The sequence below is a fragment of the Dermacentor andersoni genome, chromosome 10 (assembly GCF_023375885.2).
Source record: "Dermacentor andersoni chromosome 10, qqDerAnde1_hic_scaffold, whole genome shotgun sequence".
Classification (NCBI taxonomy): domain Eukaryota; kingdom Metazoa; phylum Arthropoda; class Arachnida; order Ixodida; family Ixodidae; genus Dermacentor; species Dermacentor andersoni.
The window spans coordinates 78,580,381-78,606,332 of NC_092823.1; the positions used below are offsets into that span (position 1 = coordinate 78,580,381).

General features: G+C 45.1%; 1 long non-coding RNA gene and 1 other non-coding gene across 2 annotated transcripts in view; one reads left to right on the top strand and one right to left on the bottom strand.

Moving 5' to 3' along the window:
- The window catches only part of LOC129380695 (uncharacterized), a 152,816-nt gene that overhangs the window by 16,230 nt on the left and 110,634 nt on the right, over positions 1-25,952 (bottom strand). The gene's annotated exons all lie outside the window — the stretch shown is intronic.
- TRNAS-GGA (transfer RNA serine (anticodon GGA)) lies at positions 16,436-16,510 on the top strand. The gene has a single exon. It is a non-coding gene; the product is annotated as a tRNA-Ser (tRNA).

The following is a 25,952-nucleotide window of genomic DNA, read 5'->3' on the forward strand; positions in this document are numbered from 1 at the left end:
CTAAAAAAGTGTTTACCGTTAGGAGCTTAAATTCTGACGCTAAATCTGTCATGTTTGATTCTAAACATAGCCCAGAGTTCGCAACATACTTAGGAACTCCAAGACACTGGTTTAGGGCCTGTCTCTCTATCATAAAGAAAGGTTGCAGCTTGTAATTTGGAGAGCCAGATTTCAGCACACATCCAAGTTCCAGAATGGGTCTTACATAAGCACGACAAAGGTCGAGTATTGCTACGCATACGAACCTTCCTGTTGCATTTTCTCCTCAACAGGCCAAGATCGATTTTACCTTTTCTCACATGGTTTTTTTTATATGAGGACGCCAATCTCGGTCATGATCGTAAATAACTCCCAGGCACCTTATACTGTCTAGCTGCCGAATCAATTTATTCTTATACAAAAGGGATAAGGAAATTGATTGATACGTAAGGAAATAGAAGAAGGGCACTTTTGTTTCTGTTAAGGACCGGTAGCAAATTATCCAGCCAGACCACAAGAACATTTAAATACGCTTCCAACTTTTGGTAAAGCATGTAAATATCTTTATAGAAAGTAAAAAATGCAATCTTATACGCATAAACATAAACCGCGAGAATCTGCATTATTAAAATATCATCTAGTATATTAAACAATATTGGGGACAGCAACCTTGGGGTGACACATTTGTTAGAAAGTGCGTGTGCATCAATCGTATCCAATACAGCGCCCTCGTTGCTGCGCCCTCTTCTTAAAAAAAATCTGAAGTTGAAGCCAATGCTTTCGTGGGTAGCATGCAGCGGAAGCAGCTGCGGAAAGTGGAAACACGTCGTATACGTCTATTAGAACGCGAGACACGCTGCAAATATGAGCTACTAGTGAGTCACTCACGCACCCTGATGTACCCTGATGCGAAATACGTGCTATTATGCATCATTAAAGTACGCAGAGGCACAAGATACGACGTGATAGGCCGTGTAGGAAGGCACTACGGTGCCACATTGCGATAGAAACGCGCAGAACTTTAAGAAGCAAACACTTTCCGTAAGTTTATTCTTCATCCTCAGCTCGAACAACCGCAGGCTCGTCCGTCCTCTTCCGCAAGCTCATCCAGGAAATAGCGCAGCATGAAATAGTGAGCCGACATCGTGTCATTCTGTATGTGGCTCCGAGGCTACTGCTCGCCGTAATTTTTTCTCACACACAGACACCGACACACACGCACACCCACAAAAACACCACACACACACACACACACACCCACACACACACACACACACACACACACACACACATATATATATATATATATATATATATATATATATATATATATAGAGAGAGAGAGAGAGAGACAGAGAGACCTATATGAAGACATAAATAATCGTAAGTATAACCAATGAAGGCATAACTCTCGCGATGGCAGTCGATGGCAATAGAATATGTGTATGTCCAGTGCAACGGCGCACCGCACTTCGCAAGTTACGCTTATTTACCATCTTTACTGGTCGTTCGTATACTTTCGCTGCTTCAGCGTTATGTGTCGTGCTTTGGTATCCCACTGCTAGGCACTCGCTTGCCAAAGTCGACCATGAGGCCGATGGCGTGGAAACGCTGGCATTGCCATGATTGGAAGACTAGAACATCCTTACTATAGAACAACGAACAAATGACGTCAATGGGTCAGAAGACATGGCCTGACGACGATGCAATTGCATTACTGTTGTGATGACGATGGTAAAATGACAGCGTGAGGAAGACGAAATAGCGAGTTGGATGTTGAATTTAGGATGATAATGATGGAGCGACCACGAAGGAATCGCAACGACGGTAGCACAATGGGTGCATCACAACGACTGTAGATAACGCAACTCCGACGATGGCATTACGGTAAGAATACAATGAGATGAGGATGATTATATGAATACAATGGGGAAACGATCACTGTATCACGAAGCCTTTGTTTCACTAAGCTCTAGTGACGGCGATGGAACGACCAGCACAGGGTCAGGACAACGGCGTGGCAATGAATGAATGGTGACTATATGATGACCACACCACGGTGAGGGTGGGATGTGAAAGCCACAATGAGACGCGTATTGACGAATGACGATGGCATCATGACCATGAGCACACTCTTCAACCTATTGACAACTTGGGTGCCTGCAACAGCATAGGAAGTGCTCCGACAATGGTCTGACGAACGTCAGATCAGCATCTGGAATAACTACGATTTAATGATAACGATCACTGCAGGGGCAGAATTGAACATCCTTAACAATTTCCGTGATGCAAACTAGCGCTGCAAATTATTCACTCGTTTCCCGAATGCCGACGGAGTCCTGTCAATCTTACCTGATGCAGCAATGGTGTGGGATGTGTGCAACAACACTGGCAGCTCTCTTCATCGCACCAGCGTTGCTGTACGCTTCGTAAATGGAAGGGCGATGTTACTTCGATCCAGGAGGAGCCGCCTTAGTGCTGCGTCTCCCTAATATGTGACACCCGCACATATCTTAAACACCATCCCAGTAGCCCAAGTACTATGTCAAAACATTCGCTACGGTAACCTCTACGCCCAGGAAGCTTTTGCCCCACCACGACGTGAGTTATTGTAAGGTCACATATTTGACATATTAAGCCGTGCAATTATTTATTTATTTATTTATATTTTTATTTATTTATTTATTTATTATTTATTTATTTATTTTACGGCTGTATAGAGGGGAGTGGTTACAAGCAAAACGGGTAAATTCCACAGACAGGACTTACTAGTGCAGAAAATCATATATATATATATATATATATATATATATATATATATATATATATATATATATATATATTTATGAATACAAAGATATTTAACCGATGACACCAAGATATACAGTGTTATCTATGGCGTTTGTGAGTACAGGTTCAACAATGTGAAGAAAAAGGTTCCTATTTATTCAGTGCTAGCTACGGCATTCTTTAATAATTGGTGATCTGCGAGTGGCCATCGAAGCGGGAAGTTGATTCCACTCATTGGAAGTGCGTCGTACAAATGACTGCAAAAAAGCGTTTGATCTGCATAATGAAATGCCGATCTTATGAATGTGACCTAGTCTGGGCGATACATACGGAGGTGGAGAAATAAGTTTGTTGTGTAGCTGCGGGTGATGAAATAATTTATGAAAAAGGCACAAACGGAACAGGTTTCGACGTGATGAGAAGTACAGCAAGTTAAGGCTAGATTTCATGGCACTGATACTCGCGGTACTGTTACAGTTAAAAAGAATGAAACGAGTAAAACCATTCTAAACCACTTCCAGTGAGTGCATTAGATTTACGCGACCTGAATCCCTGATTGAAGCAGCATACTCAAGCTTAGGTCGTATTAGAGTTTTATAGGGGATTACTTTTAAGGAAGAAAGTACTTTGGAAAAGTTGTGTGGTAAGTAACCTAGCATTCTGTTAGCGTTACTTATTATATGGGTGATGTCTGCATTCCAAGTAAGATCAGAGGTGATGTGAAGGCCACGGTACATGTAAGTTGTTACCAATTCTTATGGAGCGTTATTAAGGGAGTACAGAGGTGGTTCACTGGTAGATCGAGATACACGCATGAATTTACACGTGTTAACATTTAGTTCCATTAACCATGAATTGCACCATGCAGAAACGGCGTTAAGGTCAGCTTGAAGCCTGGTTACATCCTCGTCGCGAGTTATTTCGGTGTAAATTACGCAGTCGTCAGCAAATAGGTGAATTTATATTGAAACACAGGAAGGTAAGTCGTTAATATTTATGAGAAATAGGAGGGGTCCAAGCGCGCAGCCTTGCGGTAAACCTGAATAAACAGGACTCAGATTAGAGGTTACTTCGTTAGCTGAAACAAAGTGTGAACGTTTCGTGAGGAAAACCTCAAGCCAGTACAAAATTTTAGGGTCAAGGTTTAGTTCTTGCAGTTTGTAGATTAATAAGCTGTGGCCCACTTTCATCATCATCATCATCATCATGATCAGCCTGGTTACGCCCACTGCAGGGCAAAGGCCTCTCCCATACTTCTCCAACTACCCCGGTCATGTACTAATTGCGGCGATGCCGTCCCTGCAAACTTCTTAATCTCATCCGCCCACCCAACTTTTTGCCGCCCCCTGCTACGCTTCCCTTTCCTTGGGATCCAGTCCGTAACCCTTAATGACCATCGGTTATCTTCCCTCCTCGTTACATGTCCTGCCCATGCCCATTTCTTTTTCTTGATTTCAACTAAGATGTCATTTACTCGCGTTTGTTCCCACACCCAATCTGCTCTTTTCTTATCCCTTAACGTTACACCTATCATTCTTCTTTCCATAGCTCGTTGCGTCGTCCTGAATTTGAGTAGAACCCTTTTCGTAAGCCTCCAGGTTTCTGCCCCGTAGGTGAGTACTCGTAAGACACAGCTATTATACACTTTTCTCTTGAGGGATAATGGCAACCTGCTGTTCATGATCTGAGAATGCCTACCAAACGCACCCCAGCCCATTCTTATTCTTCTGATTATTTCCGTCTCATGATCCGGATCCGCCGTCACTACCTGCCCTAAGTAGATGTATTCCCTTACGACTTCCAGTGCCTCGCTTCCTATTGTAAATTGCTGTTCTATTCCGAGACTGTTAAACATTACTTTAGTTTTCTGCAGATTAATTTTTAGACCCACTCTTCTGCTTTGCCTCTCCAGGTCAGTGAGCATGCATGGAAATTGGTCCCCTGAGTTACTAAGCAAGGCAATATCATCAGCGAATCGCAAGTTACATTTATTTTATCCCCACTTCTTCCCAATCCAGGTCTCTGAATACCTCCTGTAAACACGCTGTGAATAGCATTGGAGAGATCGTATCTGCCTGCCTGACGCCTTTCTTTATTTGGATTTTGTTGCTTTCTTTATGGAGGACTACGGTGGCTGTGGAGCCGCTATAGATATCTTTCAGTATTTTTACATACGGCTCGTCTACACCCTGATTCCGCAATGCCTTCATGACTGCTGAGGTTTCCACTGAATCAAACGCTTTCTCGTAATCAATGAAAGCTATATATAAAAGTTGGTTATATTCCGCACATTTTTCTATCACCTGATTGATAGTGTGAATATGGTCTATTGTTGAGTAGTCTTTACGGAATCCTGCCTGGTCCTTTGGTTGACGGAAGTCTAAGGTGTTGCTGATCCTATTTGCAATTACCTTAGTAAATATTTTGTAGGCAACGGACAGTAAGCTGATCGGTCTATAATTTTTCAAGTCTTTGGCGTCCCCTTTCTTATGGATAAGGATTATGTTAGCATTCTTCCAAGATTCCGGTACGCTCGAGGTCATGAGGCATTGCGTATACAGGGTGGCCAGTTTCTCTAGAACAATCTGACCACCATCCTTCCACAAATCTGCTGTTACCTTATTCTCCCCAGCTGCCTTCCCCCTTTGCATATCTCCCAAGGCTTTGTTTACTTCTTCCGGCGTTACCTTTGGGACTTCGAATTCCTCCAGACTATTTTCTCTTCCATTATCGTCGTGGGTGCCACTGGTACTGTATAAATCTCTATAGAACTCCTCAGCCGCTCGAACTATCTCATCCATATTAGTAATGATATTGGCGGCTTTGTCTCTTAACGCATACATCTGATTCTTGCCAATTCCTAGTTTCTTCTTCACTGTTTTTAGGCTTCCGCCGTTCCTGAGAGCATGTTCAATTCTATCCATATTATACTTCCTTATGTCAGCTGTCTTACGCTTGTTGATGAAGAGTATGAGGTCTATTTCATTTCTAGTCTGGCCGTTCGGGCTCCTCCACGTCCACTTTCGGCTATCCCGCTTGCGGAAGAAAGTATTCATTATCCTCATATTATTCTGTTCCGCAAACTCTAGTAGTAACTCCCCCCTGCTATTCCTAGTGCCTATGCCATATTCCCCCACTGCCTTGTCTCCAGCCTGCTTCTTGCCTACCTTGGCATAGTGTATTATAGTGTATTTAGTTTTCACTCTACCCATCGCGGATTCCACGTCTTCATAGAAGCTTTCGACTTCTTGGTCATCATGATTGGATGTAGGGGCGTAGACCTGTACAATCTTCATTTTGTACCTCTTATTAAGTTTAACAACAAGACCTGCCACCCTCTCGTTAATGCTATAGAATTCCTGTATGTTACCAGCTATATTCTTATTAATCAGGAATCCGACTCCTATTTCTCTTCTTTCCGCTAAGCCCCGGTAGCACAGGGCGTGCCCGCTTTTTTGCACTGTATATGCTTCTTTTGGCCGCCTAACTTCACTGAGCCCTATTATATCACATTTACTGCGCTCTAATTCCTCCAATAGCACTGCTAGACTTGCCTCACTAGATAACGTTCTAACGTTAAACGTTGCCAGGTTCATATTCCAATGGCGGCCTGTCCGGAGCCAGTGATTCTTAGCACCCTCTGCAGCGTCGCAGGTCTGACCGCCTCCGTGGTCAGTTGCTTCGCAGTTGCTGGGGACTGAGGGCCGGGGTTTGATTGTTGTGTTCATATAGGAGGTTCTGGCCAAGTACTGCACCAGGGTGGCCAATCCTGCTCTGGTGAGGGAGTACGTTACCGGTTCTGGTCACGGGGATCAGGCCACACTCCAGGCTTGTTTGTGCAATTTTATCAACACGCGGATTTTTTTTTTAATCCGGTGGAAAATTGCCGGTACCGGGATTCGAACCACGGACCTCTTGCACGCGAGGTGGGTGTTCTACCTCTACGCCACCGCTGCGCTTAAAACACTACTCCCACTTTATCCCACTGGCCCACTTTATCGAACGCTTTTGCGAAGTCCAGAAAATTACATTTGCAACTGAAAAGTGGTCAAGCAATAGGTTTAGTTTATGCGTGAATGATACTAGTTGGGTGTCACATGAATATGTTTTGCGGAAGCCGTGTTGACGCTCAGAAAAAAAGGAGTTTTCTTCTAAGAAGTTGGCAATATGAGAAAACAGAATATGCTCGATAATATTGCATGGTATATTGGTTAAATGAAATGTTACAGTCAATATATAATGAAAACTGGGCCCATCGCGAAAGTAGTGAAGTCTAGAAATGTTTGATGAACGTGAAGTTAATGCAGTAAAAATTTAAAGAGAGCCCGACGCTACTCCGTTTTTTCTCAGGGGGGGGGTCTGACATGATATACATGGCTGTGAGCATTGACTCCTCCGGTATCTCGTCCCCCACTCCTTCACGAAGACATTGACTTTCACAGACTCCCAGGGGAAGTTTAATCACACTCCTTCCTTATTACCAATTAGTGAATTGTTGCTGTGGGACGCACCTAATAGCGGCGTCTACATCCATGATTGGTGAATTGCTTGCATGATTGGTGGTGGCTTCAGGATTAAAAATAAAATTAAAAAAACAAATACAATATTCCTCAATGCGAAATTTCAGCGCAGCTGTGCACGGGGTTGTGTTTTGCGTTATATTGAGGCAATACATTTGATAGAGTCATGTATGTACGTATATTTCCAGCCAACTCTTCATTTTCAGCACCTGCGCGTAGCTTGTGCTTCTGCAGCGCGCACCTTTGGATTCTGACGTCGTGGGCGCTGAGCCACTGCTCCGGGAACTCGTTTGGCAGCTGCGGCAGACGAATCACTTCCAACGGTTGTCTCGATCATTATTCAGAACGAACTGGCTGAAACTTTTTTGAATTATTAGTATGTTGTCACGTGGCAGTCTCACTGAAGAGCGACACAATGTAGAAACTGCGGGTTACAATTTTAACTCTCTGTTGAGCCTACTTGTGACCGGCAACGCAAGCAATACTTGAGTACAACGATAGCGGCGAGCAGAGTCATCAATGATCGAAAATTATCGGTCGTCGGTCAAGCCTGCCGGCTTACATATATGACTCGCCGAAGGTTCCAGTGTAACCGCGTGGCTTCCAGAAAGTACTACACAAATCACGTAGCGCCTGCAATCAGAATACAAATACTATGGCGCCATCTTCCCGTCTGCCGCGGCGCCCTGCAGTCCTCATCACTATTTAGCCATACTCTCCTGCTCCAGTTTCCGCCCCATGCTTCTAGTGTTGCCTCCTAAGTCCACTTTACTCTTCGTTATTTCTTCTTTCATCTCGTGCTGCAGTCCGCGTTCACTTTCATATGTCGCTATGCTGGATCGCTCGGTTACGTCGGGAAACGACGCCGAAGCACACCCACGCTCAACGCATGAGTGGGCGCGCAAGAACTGCGTTCTAAAATGCTGATCATAAAAACTTTAACTGGAGTCACAATGTGAACGTCCTTACTTCTACTGCTACCAGCCGAAATTCTGATAGGTCTCTTTGACGCCATAGTGAGTCGAGCGAGAATATTTGCATCGTGAACATCAAAGGAAGGAGCTTATTAAATTTCCAGGCTTAGTTTCCCTTACATCAGCTCGTTCAACTGATGTTTTGGAGCAGCGGAAACTTCGTTGCATTCCGACGTACACGATTCTGAAGTTACGCCACCTGGCCTTACCTTAGTTTTTCTGTGCTTCATGCAAGGAGGTTTCAGGTAAAGATTCTGAAGTGACCGCCCAGTTAAGCCGGCGTTTTCCCCGACTTCACCCTTGAAAGCGCGTGAAACTGGATGGAGAACGGTCGCACTTCGGCTGCTCTTGCTCTATGAAATTAAATTTTAGTATGATTGGAAAATAACAGCTTCTCGTATCGGGCTAAGGTATTGCGATTAGCTGAGTAGTGACATCATGATCTCCCATACAATCTGCCACGACCTTCAAACTTCATTCGAAAATTGGAGACACAGACACTTCCAGAAGCACCTGTACGGCAAAAGCGGCATTGTAAAGCCGTTTGGAAGTGAGAAGAAAACGCTTCTTGTTTTCCGCCACATGGTAATGTTCACCTATTCCCATAGTAAGATTGCGGTGGTTGCTTCACTTTAAGCACATCCTCCCCACTACAGAATTTTCATTAGAACGCCCAGGGCTCCATGGCCTTAATGTTAAACAGCCTGTATGGTGCAGTTTCTTTTTCTAGATGCTTTCTTATCATTGCTGTAGTGTACCACCCAATAAGGACCAGCGTTCAACATTTACATCCAGCAAGCGCATTTCTGCATCAACAACGTCTATTTTTTTCTGTGACTTCAATGCACCGTCTTTTTCATGGCATTTTGCCTCGGCATCTTGTAATGATTTCGTAATTTCTAGATAACTGTTGACGATTACCCTCTCGTAAAGTAGCCATTACTATGCTCTCATCAATACCTTACCAGGTTTTACTTAGCAGAGTTGTTGTAGAAAATGGGTACACGTTTCATGCTAATAATTGAGTATCGAGCCAGAAAATTTTTCTGGTTTTTGATTATATTTTGTTCCTAAAAATAACTTATATTACATTGCGCTACTTCATAAGGGCAGATGATCTGTCCATAACACAGTTTTCTTGCCCATTATATATATGTGTGTGTGAAAAAGTTCAGTTTTCAGAAGAGGAATATACATTGCTGCAGTTTTTTTCAAAATATTCTGAAATCATTTATCACGCGCTTTGTTCTCCTGAAAGCAAAAACCAAGAGAAATATCGATCTTTCGTGGATGACCAGGAATATCGCTCATTTTGCCCATCGCGTTGTTATATTACGGCCTCAAAGCCCCGAGGTAATTTCTATGCAATTGCTCAGTTTCAGACCGCAAAGGAGGAACTTCGACTAAAAACTTAACTGGCAAAGTAACTTTCTTTAGCTCTTAATTTGCCACTCTACTAACAAGAAATCCGATGAAAAATTCGGGCCCTATTTTGCCTGCCAAAACTTCATCTAATACTTTTACAATTATAGGTGCATGCTTAGCAATCCTATTGGCTACGGTTTTGAACAATCACATTTTTCTAGCATTTTAAGCAGACAATTCTGAAGTAACACTTTTACATATCTTATCAACTATATAATTGTATCTCTGCGAGGAGCTCTATATTTCCTTTTTAAACTAAGTTGTTAAAAGCGTCGTGCTTATCATCACATTCCCAACGCTTTTTCTTGTTCAGGATGGCCTTTCATTGAAGCAGGCATTGCGCAGTAATTTCTGGCACCTTCTTTAGTATCATCTGCTTCTTCAGCCTAGAAAATAGCAACAGTGGTCGCGTCGCGTAAGTCTGGCAGTAAACAAGACCTCTTTAACCACAGAAATATTTCGTTAGCTTGTCAAGGTAGCCAGCACTTAGAGCATGTAATAGTAGGTATAAATAGCTAACAACATTTTGTCGCCGGTCAGGATGGTTTTTACGCAGCTTAGGCCCTATGAACCAATTATCTGAATTGGCACATGATGTCTGTCAATCTCTCAATTTAGCCTTTCATGGTGAAACTACATTCATAGACATCTTTAATGCGTTCTCTAAGTTTGGTTACTCGAAACTTTAGCCTATACTGAATATTATATAAATAGCCCCACCATTTTGATTGCATGTCTTACTTTCAATCTCATAGGGCCCAACCTGTCTGTTTCAGTACAGCTAAATATCCTATCGATGATGTATGTTACTTGTCGAGTTCAGCAAGGTTCGGTATTGGGTCCACCGTTTCTATTGCTGTAGATAAATGATTTACTTGACCATATTTCCAGCTTACGGAGACAATTGCTTCATTTATCAGGCCATTATTTGCAAAAAGAATGATCTTGTTCTTAAGCTCATCTGAGGGTTATTTGTTCTTGCTGCAGTGCTTGGAAAATGAAAAATATATTCAGCAAGTTCCCTGTAAGTTCAAAATCAAATGGAAGCAGACAGATGGAGTAGCACACGTGGTATGAAGCTTATAAAAAGAGACAACGTGCCTCAGAAAGGCTGGTTAAACTTTAGATGAGACGACATAGCTTCGTCAAAAGCTGCCTCGTCATTCTCGGGAGGTTTGCTTTAGCGGGTTAGTGGAATGACGTCGCGTGCACTTGTTGTCGATAGCGACTGGCTGTAAAGGCCGAGACTGAAAAGAAAATGAGCGGTGTCGCTTGAGGTCTCTAGGCGTGATGTCTAAGACGAGGGGACAAGAGCAGGTGAGTGGGCAGGCGGCAGAAGAAAGAAAGACAAAGAAAGACAGATATTCGTTTATACAACGGAAATCAATTGTCCATTTTCGTCTTGCCGGTCTCCTTCTATAGAGCGCGTCTTCTGCCACCCTTTTCTGCGGTAGAACGCACCGTTCGTAAAAAGAAAGAAACAACGAAGATTGGCCACGAGAAGGTGCAGCTCAGAAAAAAAAATTGACTTGTTGCGTTCGCCACCGGGCCAGACCTTTGCGTCAGAGCTCGTACGTTACTCGACAAAAAGCGGCCGCAGCGGCGCCCGCAAGTTCACGCTTCTAAACGCGTTTCACACAGTTTCGCCCATCGAAGACGCCACAGCGCATATCGCAAGAGGGCTACCTCGCGGCTACGTTCGGATACCGCCGGGCGCGCAAGGAGGAAGCGCGGAAAGATGCACGCTTGCAGTCTCGGAGGGATGCGCATGCGTGCAGGCGTCGGTCTCGACACCAGGGATTCACCGCTAGAAGGGGAGGAGGGTCGCTTTGCCACGCGCTCGCGCATCCCGCAAACTGTTGCTGTTGCAGCGTTGCCAGATTGGAAAGTCGGCACGACACCAGAAACTCGCTAAAATTTCCCCAGATTTCACCAGAAAATAAAATTGCCTTAAAATGCACAAAAATGACCAAGAATTAACATTCGTGAAACACTCACTTTATTATTTATATAAAATCATGATGAGAAGCCTTTAATCATCACTCGGAGCATCGTAATTGTCTGAATGAAACCAGCGTAGCATATCGTCTGTGATGATTAGGAGCCTTTAATCATCGCTTGGAGCATCGTAGATGTCTGAACGAAACCTGCGTAGCATATCGTCTGTGATAGTGAACTTCACGCAACACCCCTCTCTGGAGGCCAACGTTGTGCGAATTCGTACAATGGAATCCAAAGTTTTCAGCGACATCTTGTTCCTGTACTTCGTCTTCACACACGTGACCTGACTGAAGACACGCTCCACCACTGCATTCGACACTGGGCAAGAAAGACATGCCAGTACATACAATGCAAGTTCCTGGTAGGGCTTTTCCCCCATGGCATTTTTAAACTTGAAAATTCCAGCCCAGAACGTTGCAGAATCCTCAGGAAGTTTCCCGTCGAAGACGGCCTCCTCGCTCCAAAGATGCATAACAATTCTCCTGTATTGCATTTCAATAACCTCCATGTTTTTTTGAACCAGATGTTGAAGGGGAAGTTGCAAAAGAGAAAGTCGTGCAGTTTGAGACAAGACTCGTGAAGGGTGAAGTCCACTTATGCCTTGAAAAATGACTTGATTGGAGGGAAGACGCTTTTCCACTTCCTTCAGCAAGTCATTGAGAAAATCTTGGCAGCGTTGCTTCACCCCTTGCACAGCAGCTTCGTTGAGGTTGGTCTCCTGGTGCTTGCAACGGAGGAGTTCACTGACAAATTGAGACCCAAAGTCTGTCATTCCCAGTCTGTGCCCTTGCTTGTCAAAAATTCTTGACTTCAGCGTTCGGTGAAGCAGATCAAGCTCTTTGTACATCTTGTCTGGATCAATGTTCACTGACTGGAAGAAGGCACTGACCTTTTCAAATTGTTGGACGATGGGAGACAAAAATATGACGTAAATGTAGTTTACATCACCATGGAGCATGTCATGGATCAATCGAGCTTTGTGCCTTACTTCTTGAGTACCTTCTTGCGTGGCTAACGTAAAGTAAGCCTTCAGCTCATTCCAATGTTCGATCAATCTCTTGATGACACGCCCCCGAACAAGCCATCGTGTGCGAGATAGTTTCAAAAATGGCATGTGGCAAGGCTTCTTGTCACTTTGTGCTTCTACTTCTTGTTCTTTCATGCTTTCAAAAAGTTCCTTGTAAGCATGGCGTCGGAGTGTACTGTTTGAAAACCATGCTGGGATTTCAGTTAGGAGGTAGCCTAGACTAGAAGGCAACGTTTCAAAAGCCTTTTGCACGCAGAGGGCCAGTGAATGGCATACACACTTGTTCAGGATGCAATTAGGCGACTCTTCCTTGATTCGTGACCAAACACTGTTGTGTTCACCAACCATTACAGCAGCTCCATCACAGGCAATGCCGACACAATCGCAAAGGCACATCCCATACTCATAAAGGCAATCTCTGACAATCTGAAAAAGCGCTTCACCAGTCGCATGAATCACTGGATAAAGCCCCAGGAATGCAGTCACAACTTCGCCGGATCTTTCGCTAAAATACCGGGTGCAGATTGCGAGCAACTTTTCCACCGTGACATCCGTGGTCTCATCCAGCATCAGAGAGAACTTCTTGCCTTTGATATCAGCCATAACTTCGTCTCGAAGAGAGGGGGACAAGACAGAGTTGATTAAAGCAGTGCACTTGGTACGGTGAAGACGTAGGTGCTCAAGAACGCTTCCTTGGCCATTTTTTTTTATCACTTCCCCTAAATGGTCAATAGCCAAGGTAGGGCAGTGGCAGCAGGTTGCAAGCGCTAACTCCAACTCAGCACGTTTCAGGTCGTCCGATAGGTTTGGCTTCTTTGGGAAATTCAGCGTCTGAGAAACTGATGTAGACTTGACAGCTCCTTTGTGCTGAGCTCCCTGTGCATGTTTGGTTAGTGTGCCGTGGTGTGGTCGAAGAAATTTTCGACATAACTTGCAGAATGGAAGCTTGCTACCTTGTGATGTCGCACTTGTAAGCCATGGGAATTCTTTTTCCCAGGATTCGAGGTACTTCCTGTTATATTCATAGGACTTGCGGGCTCTTTTTACTGTCTTGGCACAGTCTGGATCACCATCTCCCTTCGGAGTCGTCTTGCTTTCACTGCTCATTACGACAGTGTGAAGCGGTTGAGTCTAGAAAAAGAATCAGGGCATTTGTGGCAAACGCTACAAAAAAGCAACGCAAGTAAACAATTACCGCCAAACTTACCAAATTGCGATGTGCTTTGCCTGCGAAGTCCTGGGTGGATCTTAGGCTACCAATTTCATGGAAGCTAAATGCCTTTATATTGTGCAACAGCGTTTTGTGAAAGCGAAACGAACGGAGCGTCCGCACGTGTATTGGCTGGCCACTTGACTCGTTGCCGGTGGCCCGGCGTAGCTCTTCCCACGGTAATTTCATTCCTCCGCTAGAACAGACGGTGCCGCCTATTGAAACTTCTTATAACTATACGTGCGTTGAGACCTACTGCTAGCATCACACGCTAGCATAAACCTTAGATACAGTAAGCTTTAGTTCACTGTACCCTAGCATTAGCACAGCAACACAGGCACTCCATGAGGAATAGACAAATAGAAATATAGGCCTTAGAATCGGGCGGCCACAGGCGCTACCTAGCGCTAGATGTTTGGATGAGCAAGGCCGGTAGACGGTAATTTCGGTAGACTGGTTTTCCCCAGATATACCCAGATTTTGTCTGGTGTAGTAGTTTGCTGGCCTGGCCACCAGGAGCTCTTCATTTTCACCAGATTTCCGAAATTTGGTGGCCAATTTCACCAGATGGCAACGCTGTGCTGTTGACTGTACAGGGTCGTCCTTTTTGAAAGGGAACACGCGAGCGCGTGGCCTGTGCTCTGCGGCGGCTGCCTAGAGCGCCGGTCAGTGGCAGCAAGAGGAAGCACGTCCGCTTTTAGCGTCATCTATTGACGGTCAGAATGACTAGGCATGGCCGATTGGAAGCGCCTATTGGACTCCCGTCCCCGTATTACTGATGGGCAAGCAGCGGGGCCAGCAGCGCGAGCGCGATTTGCTAGCAGCAGACGCTGCGCTGCAGGCCCCGTTCCTTGCGCATCAGTAATACGGGGAAGGGAGTCCAGTAGGCGCTTCCAATCGGCCATGCCTAGTCATTCTGACCGTCAATAGATGACGCCAAAAGCGGACGTGCTTCCTCTTGCTGCCACTGACCGGCGCTCTAGGCAGCCGCCGCAGAGCACAGGCCACGCGCTCGTGTGTTCCCTTTCAAAAAGGACGACCCTGTACATCCAGTTCCGGCTTCGCGCTAATCACACATGAAACTTCCGGGCAACGAGGGGCAAATTGTAGATTTCCAGAACCGAGCGATCACGTGACAAGACCGAGCGATCCGTTCAATCGACGGCGCATTTCGGGCTCGAAACCGTCGCTCGTCACCGATTTCATGGTGTTTAGCCCCAAAGTGCACCTAATGGTGCACCTAAACATCTCATGGTGCTTAGCCCTTAATTGCACAGGCGATAACATTGTCCCCGCGTTGCGTCTGCTGTATGCGCGAGTGAAATCGTATGATGGTGAGTCGACGATGGCGGCTCAGTGCCGCGCGTGCAAAGGAGGAAAGCGGGAAAGAAGCAATCTACCGTCGCTCGCTATGCTCCGGGGAGCGCGGCGAAGGCACGAAGACGGCACGAAGGCTGCTTCGCTCGCTGCTGCGCGGCAGTCTGGCCACGCCGACGACTCTCACCTTTAAGCAGGCTGCGTTCTCGCCCCGAGAGGAACCGGGTACCTGCCTAACGCACACGCGAGCCGTACAACTGCCAAAGCTCAGCCAAGCGCACTCATAACGAAAAAACTTCGACAAGAGCGGATCCTCCCTCAGAGCCCAGCGGCCGAATCGACTGCAGCGCACCAAGCCGCCGGCATTATTACGTGAACCACACTTCCGGTTTCCGTTTAGGGCGCGCGCGTTTTGAACACTAGCTGGAATCTGCTACGCCGAACAGCGCTGGTCGGCGTGGCAATTTTTTTTTTCTTGCTTTTACTGTTCAACCGCGCGCGGACTTCGTGCGCAGTCGTGTTATAATTCAGTAAAAAAATGATTGCGTATGACCTTTAGAAGCCTCCATCGAATGTGTGCCGCTTACAACTTCATATATTAGACGCAAGACGCTTTTTGAAATCAGAAAATGTTTATGCTCCTCTATATAAATGCTCGTTCTGGATTTTTGGCGCATTCATACAACGTTGTGACACCAGGTAAGCAGCTGTAGTTTCCGTACTAAGTTCGACCGGACGGCTTCAGGTGAAAATAATTAATTTCAAGCATGTGTCATTTTGGTATTTGCACCTGATAGAAATATTGCGTGTAAAGACGGAACGTACAAAAGTGGTGAATGGGCGGCATCACAAAGATAATCAGTTCGCTTTTGCATACATGGCGTAGAAATTACCGTACTTCTCCCGAACAATAGCGTAAAATAAGATAACTTCTGATTTCCAGGAATTTCCCCATTCCTCATGCATTTCCTGTACTTTAAGGGCAAACCCAAACGGGTTGAAGCCGTTTGGGTTCCCCGTTTGCTACGAATGTTTGCTACGAACCCAATTGCTACGAACGGGTGGATGTCTGATTTTCCCTTTATTCATTACTTCTCTCCACCTTGCGGGTTTCCGCAGAACTACTACGTCAAACTTTTGCCTTTGCTTCGTGTTGTCGACAAATTCGACTTCGCCCTGCCATCTGCTAGCCGCCTGGTTAGCTCAGGTGGTAGAGCGGCTGCCCCGGAAAGGCGGTGGTCCCGGGTTCGAGTCCCGGACCAGGACGAATTTTTCTTCAACTATGAGGTATTTCTTTCGAGGAACCCGTTTGGGTTTCCTTTGTAGCAATTACTACGAACGGGTGGATGTCTGATTTTCCCTTTATTCAAAAAATTGTTTTCATTGCACGTGATTCTACGTGAAAAGAGGTGGCCACAAGACAAGTTCTCGGCCAGACCATGCTATATAGCAACTAGAGGACAACATTGTGTGGCAATGAAGGGAAAGCTACGGAGGCAAAGCGCGTCCAAGTGAGAGCGCTTCTGAAGAGAGTCTTGCGTTCTCATCCATGTTAGTTTAAGCTGGGGAAGAGCAAACACTTTATTAGCAACAGTTATATGAGATAAAACACACCACTGAATGAAATGTTTACTTATTTTGTGGCTTTTCCCTTTCTGCGTCCGGGCAAATGCGGAACAGCCCCACGTGAAAGCTACGTCGATTCGCCGTCTGTTCCGCGCAACCAAAACACTGGCAAACGCTGGCGGACTACTTGGCGCGTTAACACGCGTACAGAAGCTCCGCCCCCGTAGCTTTCCCTTCGTAGCCGCAGAAAGTTCTCCGCAAGTATAGACGCTCGCAGGATGCCCGCTACTCGCTCTCAGGAAAAATGCGTGGGTGCAAAGCCCGTTTTGAGTCGTTCAGACGACGGAATTTTCCAGTCACAAGCTCGTGGTTTATGAGCTCCTTTGCGTTATCTTTTGCGCGTTCTGCCGGCGCAAACAATACGCTTCCGGGCTATCACTCTTGGCAATCCCTCATCGTCTTTTCCACAACCAGGGATACCGAAAGAAGATATTTGGCGTTGCGGGACCATAAAAAGCGTCACAAAGTTGACCCACTGAGGTGCAGTACACGGCAAACTATGTCGCCAGGGCCGTGCTGCTTTTCGCGAACTGCGTCATGACGCCAGGTGCGGCGAAAGTGCCTCGTAAAAATAATAATAATAATAATAATAATAATAATAATAATAATAATAATAATAATAATAATAATAATAATTATTATTATTATTATTATTATTATTATTATTATTATTATTATTATTATTATTATTATTATTATTATTATTATTATTATTATTTTCTCCAGAGAAACCGGAAGGTCTTCAAGGCTAAAACCTGCTCTGGACAGCTTGACATGGGCCCGCAAACCCTCACGTGGCAGGGTTCAAGTACATAACGAAAGCACCCCAAAAAGTAACGAAATTAATAACAATAACGTTAGGGGTCAGAGAAAGCGCCATGAACTTGTCCAAGGAAGATTCAGTACACGTGAAACTAACGGCGTCCCATGGCCGAGCGGCTTTTAGCTAACTGCGTCACCAAGCCCAGTGCGGTGAGCATGCCCAAAAGCTACCGAAATAAGTTATAATAATATTGGGGCACTGAGAACGCATCGCCAACACGTCCCAGTACCGGTCATTAACCCAAATCAGCTACGCTAGAACGGCCGAGTTGTTTTTTCGCTAACTGCGTCACAAGTCCCGGTTATCCAATGCGTAAGCTTAGATCGTTTGAAATCCCACACATACTGACAAACAATATTTCTCGCCTTGCCGTTGTCCAATAGTGCAGTGGTGCCGTGTCGAAGTGCAGAAGAAAAGCAGGAATAGGCCGGAAGCCCGCCCTCTGCCCTCCAGAAATAGAAAACAGGCTACAAAAGAGAAAGGAGAGAGAGAGAGAGAGAGAGAGACGGGTCGCCGAACAGGCAGACGTCACATTCACAGCTGGTCTCGCAAGCTTCGGTGGAATGTCTGGCACAGGACGCATGCATCTGGCGCGTCCGGCGTGCCGTTAGCTTGTCGTTGGGTAACGCATAGAAAACTAAGTCCCAAAATTAACGTTCATTCATACGCAAAACTATTCAATTGAAGCGGAAAGGAATAGCTATAATAGAATAATGTGTGTTAGCTTTGTTGAACCATCTTTTTCTTTCGAGGTTCGCGCCAGCCAAAGGACGACTATAATTGCAGCGTTACGCGTTTCCTGTTGCCTGTTTTCGCCAAGTGTTCCGTCTTGTTGTGTTCCGTCCCTCCTCTTTAGCGATGCAGCGCCTCCTCTCTCCTTCCCCGCTTCGCTGAACGGGACATCGACGTCTTCCTCCCACTGCATTCGCTTCCTTTGGCGCTTCAAACATAACATCGCCGATTTCATTGAAGAGACATGTATGCTTGCGCGTAAAAATCACTTTTCGCACATGCCTAATTACTTGCACAATGAAAATAATGCGCACGCTTTCAACCTCTGTACAATATTTGCGGTGAACCATTATTAGGCGTTTTGCGTTGGGCTGAAGCTACGTGTTTCCTTGCTCTAATCATGTTTCAATCTTCTTGTTCCTTAGCAATAATAGCAGTGGATACTTCACAGTCATGCTTCTTGAGGACATGCATTAATAGAAGAGACAGTCGCTGCGCTACATTAAATATGTATTACCCGAAGGAACATCTACATTCAAAACCTTTGAAGGCTCAAGTATTGCTTATATTCGGCATCTGCAGACGTATTGCAGAAACCTTCACTATTACTTCCTCAAAATGCACGCTACAGCTACAGGACATCAGACATATGAAAAGGAAATTTCCGAGTATTAGAAGACGATCGCAAGGCTTCGAAGACAGCAGGTGAAGACGTCTAGCACAGTGGAAATACTTAATTGTCTGAGATTCCAATATTTTGCAGCTGTGTAATCAGGGACTCACTGCATTTCACATTACAGAGGATCATGTTGGTGCGTGCCCAATTGCTTATGCAACGATTTTATTTTGGCACCCAACAATTCACACAATTTTGCTACCTTAATTAGCCCTCCTTCGTGTAAGGACAAGAAAGAGCGTCATATTAATTGCTTCTAAAGCAACACCATTTTGAGTAAATAACTTGCTGGCTTGCTTGTGTAGATTTTTTTATTATTTGCATGCTTGCAAAACGTCGTTTACGTGTTACTTTACTTGTGTAAAGTTCATTAGGATAACGGTATTCATCACCGAGCATTATCCATGACTTGCATTTCGCATTTTCTTGCCGACTAGATCGGGGGCCTACGTGAGTGTCCTCTCTATCGCTTACAATATTTTTCAAGTGCAGCTCTGAGACGTGAGGGGACCGCACAAGCAAGATGCCACACCGCGTCGTAACACGGATGTGAGCGATCAAGACAGGAAACGCAAGCGCTGCGAGGCTGTGTGCACTCTACGGGCGTGTTAGAGATAGACCATAATAATAAGTGAAAGGCAGGGTAGGTTAACCAGGACTGAGTCTTGTGTGCTGCCCTAAACATGGGGAAGAGAAAAGGGGAGCGAAAGGTTAAGAGAAGAAGAGAAAATTGACTGCGGATATTGCCCACGTGTTAACATTTTTCTGCTGTATATAACCGATGGTCATGCAACCCAGTAGCGTTCAAAAATCTCAGCAAAGCTTTTGTGGCCTTCTGTAGCTGCAGTATGCGAGGCCATTACCTCAAGATCTTGTTGATAGTGAAGGATTTTCTATCTAACTAAATTAGAACTTTGTAGAGGTCATGTCTTTCATCTTCAAAAGATGGCCAGTAGCACAGTAGGTGTTCAATTGTTTCCTCGACACCACAGGCATTGCACTCGGAGCTATGAGCCATTCCAATCAAACGCGTGTATGCATTGCTGAATGCAACACCCAAGCGTAATTGCACAGCATTGATTACTAACTTTGCTGTAGCGCAACTAACGACCACAGTTGCATACATTGGTTGACAGAGTTTAATCTCGTCTAGCCAGTGTGCATGACAGCCACGCGAAGAAGACAGCCAAAGCTTGCGTGGCTCTTTTTGCGTGCCATAGTAGGAACGACGTCGAGCCGCGTGTCGAGGCCCTGGAGCAGTGCAAGATAGTCCAACGCAGATGCGTAGCTGCCGAGAAATCTGAATCATACAGTGAGCGTACCTATGTTGCAGAATGGTTAAGGAAAACCGATAAGGGTCGACGTAATTTCACGTGGAGAGCAATCAGTAAAGATAAAGTGTAAGTAAATGATTATTATGAAAAAGAGAAAAAAATAGGCATCTAGATTTCCCATTTAATCATACAATGAGATGAAGAACCATGTAGACTGAACTTGTCTTCTTTAACGTCGACACTTGATTGACTCTTTTCGACTCATACTCCTGGCCTATCGGCTGTTACAAGGTAGGTCCGAAGCAGTACTTCTGAAGTTATTACACGAATAAGTGGACATTACAGCGTTAATATCAAATAAGCTTACTAAATGCATAGCAGCACAAGAGAAAAGATGTACACGCAACTTAACCGTTTAGATAAGCAGAATAATACATACGGTAAACTGAGAGAGAATGCTAAAAATAGTCTACGAGATACTCTTATGTAAATGTTTCACAGTTTTTTCCTGTTATATTCAGTAGTTCTACACTAGTGCATCCTCGTATTCATGTTGACAGTGAATACCATTCTTTAATCATTCTTGGGAGATAGCTAGGCTCGTGAGTGTTAAGGGGCTTCTGTGGGAGTTCAAATGCACCATATTTGGCTCTTCATCACGTTCTGTCTTTTCGTGATCATAAATATATTGATATTAAAGTGTTTCTAATGAGAAGAAAGGATAGTTTACACTAGCTATGTGCCTACGCGTTCGGCAAGTGTAGCCACATTAAGGAACAACTGAGCATTTCAGAGACAAATCCTGCGAGAATATCTTGAAAGAATTAATCTGGCTACATTCTTCTTTATCCACTCCTTCAATTAAACCTAACTTATGAGGGCTCCACATTGTGGTAGCTTATTCTGCAATTGCCAAACGTACCTGAAGTATGCGTTTAGTTTTAAACCGACAGCGTTAGAGCCCCATGTAGCAAAAAGTACGGTATCGGCGTCGGAAGTAGTTTCAAGGTATATGTCAACTGGTAACGAAGCTTCCGTAGAAGACCACATGTCAAGAATATGGCTTCTCGTTGCAGCTATCGCCATATAAGTATCGGGGGGCCAACTAACAGCAAGCAAAAAGTAAAAAAAAAATGACGTCACAACCGCAAATGACAGTGACGTCCTATGCTGCTTGGCGCGAATGTCTGAATTTCATTAACGTGCGAGATTGCTACCGCTGCGCCAGCAATTTTTTTTTCTTTTTTTAGGTTGAGGCGAGCTTACGACTCGCCTCATCTGAAACGCCAGCGTGTGATAAAACTATAGGAGTGGCGTATATGCCTTAATGTAAACAAAATTAGGTTATTATTGACGCAATTGCTCCTGTACGTTCCTAACGAAGGTGAGCGAATAGAATGGAAATAAATGACAGTGCAACAGAGGTTTCAAAAGCAACTTCATTTTTATTCGTGTGCAACAATGCAACCGATATAAGTGACCTAACGAAACATGCTTTAGTGGTTCAAAAGTATTATGGCCAGTACGCAGTCCTAACATACATCAACATGTGCGATACTTTTTGAAATAATCATTCGCAGTTCCATGCGACAACATTTATTCATATCCAACAGTTATTAGACAATAGAAGATTGGCCCACATTATCATTTAGAAAGTGTCCGACTAACTAATTTTGCTGCCCGCCAGACGCTCAGAGCCTGTTGGGGAGAGTGGACGAACATACCTCTACGTTCCTTCGCGGAGCGTTATTTATCGTAACGACCAGACACAGCGCGTTGGATTCCGCAGCGTAAACATGCAAGCTAACAAAAAAACCTGGACTCACTGCTTTCACCAATGAATTCCGTGAGCAAGTTCAGGCAAAATTTGACGTGCAGCTCAAGCCACACTTTCAACAAACTCACAAACAAATAAAAAACAATGGGAGGACGCTTAAGCTTCGCCTTCAAGAGGAAGCTTTAGCTCGGGACCTACTCCAACGTGGCCTATTCAAATACATGTAAAACGAAAAAACGTTTTTCTGAGATAACTTCTGCGTTGATTGTAATGAAATGTATTGCATTTAAAAGAGAAAGTTAAATTCTAGTGACTGTCGAAAGCGCAATTTCGATTTAGGTCTTGTATTTTGTTAAGAAGATTCTCAAAAATTTGAATGCTTGAAAAAAAAGAGAAGCACGAAGTTTACAATTTCGTAGCTCTGCATCAAGAACGGATATCGCGGTTCTGTAAACGGCACCCATTATATCATTGAAAGCGGACGAATTCCGCATGTGATTCTACATCTAACGTCATGTTGTTACGTTGTGTACAAGGGTTCTGCAAAAGCTGCATTTCCATATTACTGAATTTTCGCAGGTTGATGTGTAACATGTCAATTTTGTCCGCTTTATATGTACTATTAGATGCAATTCATATAATTATATTATCAATTTTCCTAGCTGCGTTACAGAGTTGTAAACTTGATAGTTTCGTTTTATGAAAATTTTCGAAGTTTGCCAATATTTAATAAAAACTTGATGACCTAAATCGAGAATTCGGGACAAACAGTCACTAGATTATAAGTGTGTCTTTTAAATGCAACAAACCTAGTGAAATTTGGTGCAGTGGTTGCCGAGAAAGACGAATTCTCCTTTTACATGTATTTAGATAGGAGCGCCCGAGGTGGTGTGTGTGTGTGTGTGAGGTGACTTTTAAAGAGAATGGAAGAGATAAGTGCAGTGCCGTAACTGTCTCTCACAGAAGGACACCTCAACAGCACTGCACGGGGAAAAGGGTGTGGTGAGAAAAAGATGAATAAAGAGGAAAGGAGAAGGCGCCAAAAAAAAAAAAAAAACGTAAGCGAATGCGGGGTTCAGAGCCGCGCTCTTAGTTGCGTCACAGTGCAAAATTCAAATAGTGCCGCGAGCGCACTCTTGACGTTATACGAGTGGGCTACAGGAAAGAGCAGCGCGTTGGTCGTGTCGCAAGGCAGTCCCAAACGCCGATATGAGGAACACAAGTCCGTGCCCTCCCCACTGAAAGCGGGACAGTGAAGCAGGAGGTGCCCGAGCGTCTCCACATCGGCGCAGTTTCTGCACACAGGACTGCCTTTTCCCTGCAGCCTGTGTAGTCTGGCGGACGTCATGCAGCATGCTAAAGCTTCCTTTTAAGAGTGGAACACGATAGCATTCAAAGATCCCTGACTGACGCTTCACGATAACTGGAGCGTATGCAACCCTAATGTTTACCGGGAAACGCTGGCCGCAAACGCTATGCACGAATGCGAGCTTTGTGGTAGAAACGCGGCTTCATGCGTGGGCCGCGATGCGGCGGAGGCTAAAAAGACCTTAGCGGAGGCGAGTGTCAAGCGGAGGTATTGTAGGGAACCGGGCTCGCCGCTCCGCGGGCCCAAAGACCCCCTTTGTGCCGGCGCGCGCAAAATGGTGGACGCCGCGGCCGGTCTGTGAACGCCGCGGGCAGTTTGTCTGCGTGAAGGTGCTTGTTCGAGTTTTCGCGTAACATAATTGTGTTTTCTCCTAGGGACCAATTACAATTCGAGAGCTACCTTCTCTGTAGGTTGTGTGCATGTCGTAGTTTACGATTTTTCTACGTACTTTAGCTTGCGAAATTCCATTAGGTCAGTCAATTCCCTGCGTTAGATGAAAGGCCTCGTTATACGTGGTTCGAAAATCTCTTTGCCGAAAAGACGTCGGACGCCGACAAGGAACGCCGGGTTTTTCTTCGACATGGGCTCCTTAACCCTATCGCGTTCAAGCTCGGATGGCATCCCCATGTTCAAGTGAGCAACACCATTCCGCACGAGATAATGGCTGCTTTGCACAGCCTTGCCAAGTCTTGCACCAGCCAAGTAACTAGTTGGTAGCTGGCACCAAGAACGATCGAACAAATTGTGAAATAGAAAAATTTACATTTGTTGTTTTAGTAGAGCAAAAACATTTGTAATGGAATGCTGACTCGTACGGCAGTACTAAGATTTAAAAATTTTGACCATGTTTCTTGACATACGTTTTCTAGGTGCCGAGTAGTTTTCCCCCCTTACCTAGTCGCGCTTCCATCGTGCACCACTTGCTGATATCTCCGGCGATAGGCTTGGCACACTTTTCGTTCCAAGCTTCGCGATCTATTTAGATGGACCTTGGTCTTGCGGCGAAAGCTCATTGCGAGTCACAACCGCGCAGGCCCACCGAGTGGCGTCGAGGTGTTACGGAACTTATTGATTTCCTGTGTGTGTTACGCGGTAACTCAGACACAAATTCTTTGCCAGCGTTTCTACCGTTCATAGAGGGGTGCGGCCCACTCGTTCATTGCAACAAGTCCTTCAAGATGGCGTTTGCCTCCGCGAGTCCGCAAGAAAGCTGCGGTAGCAGCGAAGCGTGACTAGCAGTCAGAGATCTTTTAATTCTGCCGCGTTCCCCTCCTAAAGCCAAGCTTAATAATCCTCCAAATTTTTACTGGTTGGGAAGCTGACCGCCTGTTTCCATCGCAAACGGCGAAGCTTCGTTGCTGCGGTTTCGCAAAATTCAGTAACATGGCTGCTGATGTTCTTTGATATATTTACCGCTGACGATTTAAACGTGTAAATTCTAGAAAGCGCCGTAGAACTGACAGGGTAATTAAAATTTAATACATGATTTGTCTGATTTGTTGGGCGGAATACAGCGATTTTAGCCCATGAAAGACGGCTCAGTGATTCCTTCGGCAACGCTACAGGAAACACCAGTAATGTAGACTAGTTGAAGGAATGTGGTTTAACGCTTTCAATTACTGCGTGCTAAGCTTAGGATTAGAATCTCGCAATAAATATCAGTATACGAGCACTTCAGCTGCAATGAAAAAGGTTCTAGAACCCTCCGCTTCAGCTGTGCTACGATGCCATGCAACTGCAATAGCGACCGCGCATGCTCGGCCTACGGGCGAAAGATAGACCTCCACGGAGGTGAGGGACGCGCATCGCTTTTGGCTCCAAGAACAACAATGCCAATTGGACCAGCCATCGCGGTCTATTTAACGGGCTCTGCTACGGAGGCATCATAGTGTCCTGCTTTGCGCTGGTGGAGTGACCGATGTTGATACGCACGCTAAGTGTTTTTCCGTCGGGCGCGTTCTGCATAGCAAAAGGCGATAAAAACACGGGTCTGAGCTGAACGGACAGTAAACGTCAACATAAAAATTGGTAATCCTTTGAATTCCCACTGGAAAACGCGAACCGTATTCCATTGGCCACCTATCGCGTATAACCGATAAGCGACGCCTAGAAAGCCACTCGCGGTGGTCGTGATCACGTCAGTGTTTCGGGACACCTGGTAACGCCCAGGGCGCTGTTACTGATGCCGAGGAACAGTCACGGCGAGCTACGTGGTGCGAACGTGCAGGATCTCGTACATGTCGAAGACTGCCCTCGAGAAAGAGAGCTAAATTATGGAGATCCCCGCACTATTCAAATCAGTTGAAGCGAAGGTTTCTTTGGTTTTTGAGAGAAGCGTTATTATTGTTGGGCTTATTTTCGTCAGGAAGTGCCTCAGTGAAGACGGACATGCGGGACTCGAACATGGCGATACCCCCCTCAATGCGAGAAAA